This window comes from Triticum urartu, chromosome 3A, assembly GCF_056163025.1.
Source record: "Triticum urartu cultivar PI428250 chromosome 3A, HENAU_Tu73, whole genome shotgun sequence".
NCBI lineage: Eukaryota > Viridiplantae > Streptophyta > Magnoliopsida > Poales > Poaceae > Triticum > Triticum urartu.
In genome coordinates this window covers 198,214,817-198,222,535 of record NC_141875.1, presented here as the reverse complement: position 1 = coordinate 198,222,535, position 7,719 = coordinate 198,214,817, and the positions used below count along the sequence as shown (strand labels likewise).

General features: G+C 55.9%; 1 long non-coding RNA gene across 1 annotated transcript; it reads right to left on the bottom strand.

Annotated features, from left to right (window-relative positions):
• Window positions 1-791: 791 nt before the first annotated feature.
• On the bottom strand, window positions 792-4,037 carry LOC147979180 (uncharacterized). The gene is made up of 2 exons (XR_015599688.1): window positions 3,728-4,037; window positions 792-1,087 (listed from the first exon to the last, which is right to left on the bottom strand). It is a non-coding gene; the product is annotated as an uncharacterized LOC147979180 (long non-coding RNA).
• Window positions 4,038-7,719: the final 3,682 nt, after the last annotated feature.

The window sequence follows — 7,719 nt, the reverse complement described above, 5'->3', positions numbered from 1 at the left end:
TGCCTCTTTAGCACCAAAGAGGAAACTGGCACTCTGCGCCCGCTGGCGCCCGCCTGGCCTTGGTCGTCATGGCTCACATCACGGAAACCTCACGAGGTGTCCCTTGCCTTGATCTCTCCGCTCCTCGCGAGCCAGCCTAGTGAGGCTGCCCTTGAGGAGGTCTTGTGCCGTCCGTCTCGCGAGGCCTGGCCCCTCGCAAGGGTCTTGAGCGTTGGTTGATGAAGATGGGCCGTACCTGGCCGCTGGTGGCGCCACGCCCTGGGCCGCAAGCACGCAAGTCTGGGTACCCCCGTTCCCAGGACGCTGATAGTAGCCCACGGGCCAAGGTGTGCTCACGCTTGGCTTCGCGACAAAGCCAAGGGTCAAGTGCAGAGCGTCGCGGGCCCTAACAGCCTGCGGACTTGATTGACGCGTGGCGATTGATGGGTCGTGGGCGTCTCCGCTTCCCCATGCTGCCTCGGCAACTGCCCGACTTTACTAGTCCCCGTTGCATGCAGAAAAATGGCATCATTACCTTAGATCGTGGAGGTCGGCGGTTGGCCTCCTCTTGGCTATAAATGAGAAGGGGGCGGAGCCCCCTTCACCCATCTCTTCCTCCACTCCTCCTTCTTCTCCTTCTTCTTCCTTGCTGCGACACCCATGGCGCCAGTGAAGAGGTTCTCGGCCGCCGAGAAGGAGAAAGCTCGCGAGGAGGGGTGTGACGCCCCCGATTTGACCGTACACTAATCATACACGCAAATGTGTACGATCAAAATCAAGGACTCACGGGAAGATATCACAACACAACTCTAGACACAAATTAAAATAATACAAGCTTTATATTACAAGCTAGGGGCCTCGAGGGCTCGAATACATCAGCTCGAATACACAAGAGTCAGCGGAAGCAACAATATCTGAGTACAGACATGAGTTAAACAAGTTTGCCTTAAGAAGGCTAGCACAAAAACAACAACAATCGAAAAGGCAAGGTCTCCTGCCTGGGAGCCTCCTAACTACTCCAAGTCGTTAGCGGCCGTCACGTAGTAGTATGCACCCTCGGGGTAGCAGTAGTCTTCAGTGGTGTCGTCTGGCTCCTAGGACTCGTCATCTGGTCGCAACAATCGGGTATGGGGGGAAAAGAGGTAGCAGAGCAACTGTGAGTACTCATCCAAAGTACTTGCAAGACTTACATCAGATCTAAACTAAGTATGCATCTGTATCAAAGAAAAAGGGTTGTATCTATGGACTAAACTGCAGAATGCCAGAAAGGAAGGGGAAAGGCTAGCCTATCGAAGACAAGCATCTTCAAGCATCTTGCAGCATATAGAAGAGTACAAATCAACATAATGTAAAGTAGTAGCAGTGTTATCAACCTCGACCAAAGATCCTTTCTCGACTCCCTGCGAGAAAGCAATCCCTGAGCCATACTATCCATTCATCACCTCATATCCAATCCTCATCTCAAGTATCCAGTTCTAGTTGTATCGATCGGGATACAACTCCAAGTGTCCGTTACCGTAGGACAGGCTATCGATAGATGTTTTCTTCCCTGCAGGGGTGCACCAACTTACCCACCACGCTCGATTAACTCCGGCCGGACACACTTTCCTGGGTCATGCCCGGCCTTGGCCAAACAATATGCTGCAACCCGACCTAGGCTTAATAGAGAGGCTAGCACGCCGGACTAAACCTATGCCCCCAGGGGTCATGGGCCATCGCCCCAGGAACTCCTGCACATTGCGTGGGCGGCCGGTGAGCAGACCTAGCTACCCCCTTCAAAAAGGCAGGTGCTTACCAGTCCAACCAGGCGTGCGCCGCTCAGTAGCTGCCGTCTATTAAGCTTCGGCTAATGTATATGATGCAGAACGCCCATACAATGCCCATGTGATGATTAGTGCTATCAGTCCAGAGGCCCCTCGTATCAAATATCCAAATCGTTGTGGATTAGGAATGCGCGGTAACAAGCAAAGACTCACGAAAGATGTGACCCCGTTGCCCCGTCTCGAGTACTTGCGGCAAGGGCTAAGAATGCCCGGCCATGCCTCGTAAGTATCTCGTGGGCACCTTCTAGGTCAACCCGACTACACATCACTCGCTATTAAGCTCGCGCGGGTACCCCTCAGGGTAGACTCGTCTTTAGTAACATGGCTCAGTGTCAAGTCATAGTAATCATAGTAACTAGGTGTCTGACACCAAGGGGGAAACCCGAGGAATCATCCCCGGTGAATTCCACTCGATGTTATCATCAAGGTGAATGTAAGAGGATCCACCCTCGAGGTTCAGACTTGAGGGGTTGCACGACAGAGCCGTATCGGAAGTGGTTAAGGAGGAAATCACCCTCGATGTCCATGACCGAATAGCTACACTATAGAGGTCTCATCATGAGTGATGTAAGAGGTTCCACCCTCGGCACTCGATGGTAACTCTGCAGAGCCGTACAACTAGGGGGTGATGTGTGGTGTCGGGGCCTGGACATCGATCACGTTGATCGAGTCATCGAACATAAAGCGAGGCAACTGGGACAAGGTAGGGGGTCACTGATGGATCTCTAACCAACCTATACTAAGAAGTTTAGGATAAGCAGGTAAGGTATGAAAGCAGGTAACAACATCAGGCTATGCATTAGAGTAGGATCATACATAAAGTAGTAGCAGTCCTAATGCAAGCATGAGAGGGAAAGAAATGTGCGATATCGGAATGCTCAAGGGGGGTTTGCTTTCCTGGTTGCTCTAGCAAGGAGGGGTCGTCGGGGATGTAGTCGTACTCAATCGCATCAATGTCGGTCTCGGGGTCTACCAGAGAGAAGAGGGGGAAGAAACAGTAAATATAAAGCAAACATAGCACCACAAAGCATAACATGGCAGTGAGATGTGCCGGGTGTGACCTAACGCGGTAGGAGGTGATACCGGCGAAGGGGGGAAACATCCGGGAAAGTATCCCCGGTGTTTCGCGTTTTCGGACAGATGAACCAGAAGGGGAAAGTTCCATGTTCGCTATGTTAGGGAGGCGTGGCGGACGAATGGGCTGCGTATCCAGGTTCGTCTCGTCGTTCTGAGCAACTTTCATGTACAAAGTTTTTCCATCCGAGCTATGGTTTATTTTATATTAATTTTCAAAGTTTTAAACAATATTCTGAAGTTACCCTTAATTCGAAAATAAAGATTAAAACGCTAGGTGCACCTAGATCTGTGTACCAGAGGATGACATGTGGGGTCAGTGAGCAGAGTTGACCCAGTCAATATTTGACTAGTCAACAGATGGACAGTGCAAGTTGCCCCATGTGTCATTGCCATAGGCAAACCTAATTTATTTTAACACTTTAATTCTAATAGCAGGCCCCACATGCCACTGACTAGTTAGGGTTAAACTAATCCTAAAAATCAGTCCTAACTAATTTGTGAGGGGGGTGGCCCACGCGGCAGTGGCACAATGCCACACGTTCAGCCGCTCGACCATGGTCGTGCACGCGCCAGCGGCCACGGCGCGGCCGGCCGAACGAGCGGGAGGCCGGTGGCCGGAGGCAGCGCGGAGGGGCAAGGTGGAGCAGGCGGCAGAGGCTGGCGGAGGCGGGGCGCAGGCATTGGCGGGCTGCAACAGCGCTCGGGCGCCGGCGGGAGGCAAGCGGGCGCAGACGTAAGGGCGAGCGGGTGGCACGGCCGACCGGAGCGGCCCTAGGCGGTGACGAGCAGGGGGGCGATGCTCGCGGCAACGGAGAAAGAGGGAAGATGGAGGGGGGTGGTGCGCTCACAGCCGTTGCCGAGTAGGGGGGTCGGCGAGGCTCGTAGGAGCCGGTGTGGAGGAGGACGGGGACAATCCGGCGAGGGGGGGAGGTTCGGCGATGGCGTGGCATCGGTTGGCGGCGTCTTGGTTCCTGCGAGGGGGCTCCAAGCGGCGGCGTCGTCGTGGCCGAGTCCCAATTCCAAATCAGGGGTGGAGGGGACAAGGCAACGCGCGGACGGGCGTCGGGGAGCGATGTGAGGCAGCGATGGCGACGGGCGCCCTGGGCGCGGGAGGGCGTCCAGATCGAGCGGGGCAGGGGGGTCGTGCGAGAGAGGGGATCGTGGGGGTGGGGGAAGTGGATCGGGGGTCAGGAGGAGTGGGGGCTTCTACTAGATATTTCGGGCGCGTGGGGGGATAAGGGAGGACGGAGTGGGCCGGCCTGGTTGGTCCAGAGGCCAGCTGGGCTGAGGCCCACAGGGGAGGGGAGGCCCTTTTTTTCGTTATCCTTTGTTTTTTATATTGTTTTCTTTTAACAACCTCCATTTGCATTTAGTTAAGCCATCAAATGACTTTGCAAATATGTGGAGGTGGACAAAACAAATACTAGGAAAAAAATTGAGCCCTGCCACAAAAGTTTTGGAGGCTTTTGAAATAGTTTGAAACTTTTATAATTTAAAAAGGCATTTAATCTATTGTTTTAGCCACTTCTTTAACTGGTTTACGCCATTTAAACACCTTGCAAAAATGTTGGTTCACCACCAATATTTGTTATGGATTATTTGCCACCAGATGAACATTTTAGATTTCATGACTGACAAATATGAATTTTTGACTTTAGATTCGATTTGAATTTGAATTGTGATTTGGATCAAGTGAAGATTACCAACAGTAACATGATGATATGGCACCATTAGCAGAAGGTTACTGTAGCTTAATTATCCAGACGTCACAAGGGGCCTGGCTCGCCACCGCCTAAGAGGGGGCGCGGCCGCCCGCGCAAGCATGCCGCGACCCCCGCTGCGGTTCCTCGCAGGCGTGGGCGGACTCCTTCGGGGTCCGACATCGTCCTTGGCAGCCACGACGGCGCTCCCTCGCGCGGCATGAGTCGCCTAGGTCAAGGCATCCCCGTCGATGAGGGGAGGCGCGCCATGGTCGCCCGGCCTCCCCGGCTGCGCTTCCACTCGGCAGAGGTGCTGCCGGAGTTTGTCGTGTGGTCGGCGAACCCGGCCGGCACTTGGCTTCAACTTCCACGCTCCTTTGTGAGTGAACTGCCGGCCCCAGGTCCCAGCGGCCTCTGGCTACAGGCCGACGGCTGCTGCAGCAAGGCTTCATGGGTCGCGATGGAGGTCTCTGCCATAGGCAACGTAGCCCTGGCCCATGGCTGGTAGACGTTCGCTCGCGCGTGCGGCCTAGGCATGCGGTGCACCCTCCACTTCAAGTACGACGGTGCAGCGACCCTCTTCATGAGGGTGTTCGGGGAAGACGGTCGCCGTGCTGGATGCTGCCCTAAAGACGAAGACAATGGTGGCGAGGTGCTTGGCCTTGGCAATGGCCGCGACGAGCATGAGGTGACCTTGCCCGCGGCGGCGATCACGGTTCGCCCAGCTACGGCAGCTCCTCCTCCGGTGAAAGCTCCAGCGGCGGCGGCTACGACCAGCCGCCACGTCGTTGGGCCCGCTTCAAGGATGGTGGCGGGTCATCCCGTCGTTGCGCCCCGGTGAAGCTTGAGGAGGGCTCTGGCTGAGTCCGGGGGCCGACCCTCGTGAGCAGCCGCGTTGTGGGAGCTGCTTTTGCTTGTCTTCTCTTTCCCTTTCCCCTGCATTGTCAAAAATGAATTCGGGGCCCTGTGAGGGCGGGTAATGAACTGTGGTGCTTATGTCGCTTTTATGGTGCGTTTATTGTTTCCGGGTTGTGTTGCAAGATCTATGCCTTATACGGGTGTAGAGGGGTAACTTAACTCGATGCATCCAGGGTAGCTTTGACCTCATCATGGTGCGTGTCTCTGGGCACCATGCGGGGCTTCCCCACTGTTGATTCGGGTAACATCGCGAGGCTGCATCGCGAAGCTGCAAAAACTTGTTAACAAATCTTTACTCCTTCATGCGCGAGGCCTCAGTTATGGGTTGGTTATGGCCATACGCACCGAGTTGCGGTACCCATGGGGCACGGACTAGAGGGGGATGCGCTGATCAAAATCTCAGACAAGAACGTCCCGTGGGGACCAGGGGAGTGCGCTCGCGCATACTACCTGTCCAGCCCCCCTCGCGGGGCCTGCAGGGAGAGCGTCTCCAGGCACACGGCGCCAGGCCTGGAGACGCAGACAATCCTAAACGGGCCCTCCCACATGGGTGAGAGCTTATGCAGCCCTTCCCTGGAGAGCACCATCCTCAGGACAACATCGCCCACCTCAAGCATCCTGGAGCGGACGTTGCGATAGTGGTACCGTCGTAGCTCCTGCTGGTATCTTGCCGCTCGGAGCGAGGCTTCGCGGTGGCGTTCCTCCCCCTGCACGAGGTCCATCCCCCGCATGGCATCCTGCTGCGTCTCATCAAACACTAGGACCCGCGTGGAGCGATGCCAGACCTCGTGAGGAAGAACCGCTTCTGCTCCATAGACGAGGAAGAACGGGGTCTCGCCTGTTGGCTTGGCGGCGGTGGTGCGGATGGACCATAGCACAGACTGGAGGTCGTCGAGTCAGCCCCTGCCGCAGTCTTCGAGCTTCTTCTTGAAGGTCCGGGTGACGAGGCCTCTCAGGACCTCGGCGTTGGCGCGCTCAGCTTGGCCGTTGCTCCTGGGGTGTGCCACCGAAGCGTAGCAAATCTGCGTTCCAAGGTTAGCGCAATAGGTCTTGAAGAGATTGCTAGTGAACTGCGAGCCGTTGTCAATGCTGTTGCGGTCAGGGACCCCAAAACGGCTTACGAGGCCCTTGATGAACATAACTACTGACCCGGCTGGGATGGTGCGGACGGCTTCAACCTCTGCGCATTTGGTGAACTTGTCGATGGCGATGTAGAGGTAGCGGTAGGCCCCAGGCACTCGCGGGAATGGACCCATGATGTCTAGCCCCCAGATCACGAAGGGCCACGAAAGCGGGATGGTCTGGAGGCCCTAAGCTGGCTGGTGGATTTGCTTGGCATGGAACTGGCAGGCTTCGCAGAACCTCACTAGCTTGGTTGCGTCGTTGAGTGTCGTGGGCCAATAGAACCCTCTATGGAACGCCTTGCCAACCAGGGTACGCGATGATGAGTGATGCCCGCAGTCTCCACCGTGTATGTCAGCCAGCAGCTCGTTCCCCTGCTCCCTGGAGATGCATCGCAAGGAAACATCATTTGGTCGTTTTCTGTACAGCTCACCATCCTGGATGTAGTATGTCATAGCCTGCGAGCCACGCGCTCCGCGTCCTCCTCCTTCTCCGGCAGTGTCCCATGCATCAGATACGCCTTGAATTCCTCGGTCCAGCACCCCTCCTGAGGCTCAAGCGCCAGGAGCAGACCTGCTCCTGAGGTCGGGCCGCAAGCGGGGGCTGCCGAGACTGGTGGCGGAGGAAGTTCTTCTCGAGGTGATGTAGCCTCCACGGCCGCAGGGGTCGCCGAAGGCTTGAAGAGTCGCTCTTCGAAGACCCCAGGTTCTTGGGGTAGCCGCCTCGACGCCTTCTTGGTGATTTCTTCAACCTCCTTGTTGGTGCCGCATGGCACATGCTGTATCTATAGGCCTAGGAATTGCTTCTCCATCTTGCGCACTTCCGCGAGGTATGCTTCCATGTGCTCGACCCTTGGGTCGTACACCTTGTTGGAGAAGTTGACGAGGAGCTGCGAGTCACCCTTGATGGTAAGATGCTTCACCCCAAGCCCGCGACAGCTTTGAGGCCAGCGATCAACCCCTCGTACTCTGCGATGTTGTTGGAGACCTTCTCACCCCACTGGAAGCAGAGTTGCACAACATAATATAGCTTGTTTTGGGTGGGCGAGATGAGCACAGCGCCAGCCCCTGCGCCTTGTCGTGCGAAAGCGCCATCGAAGT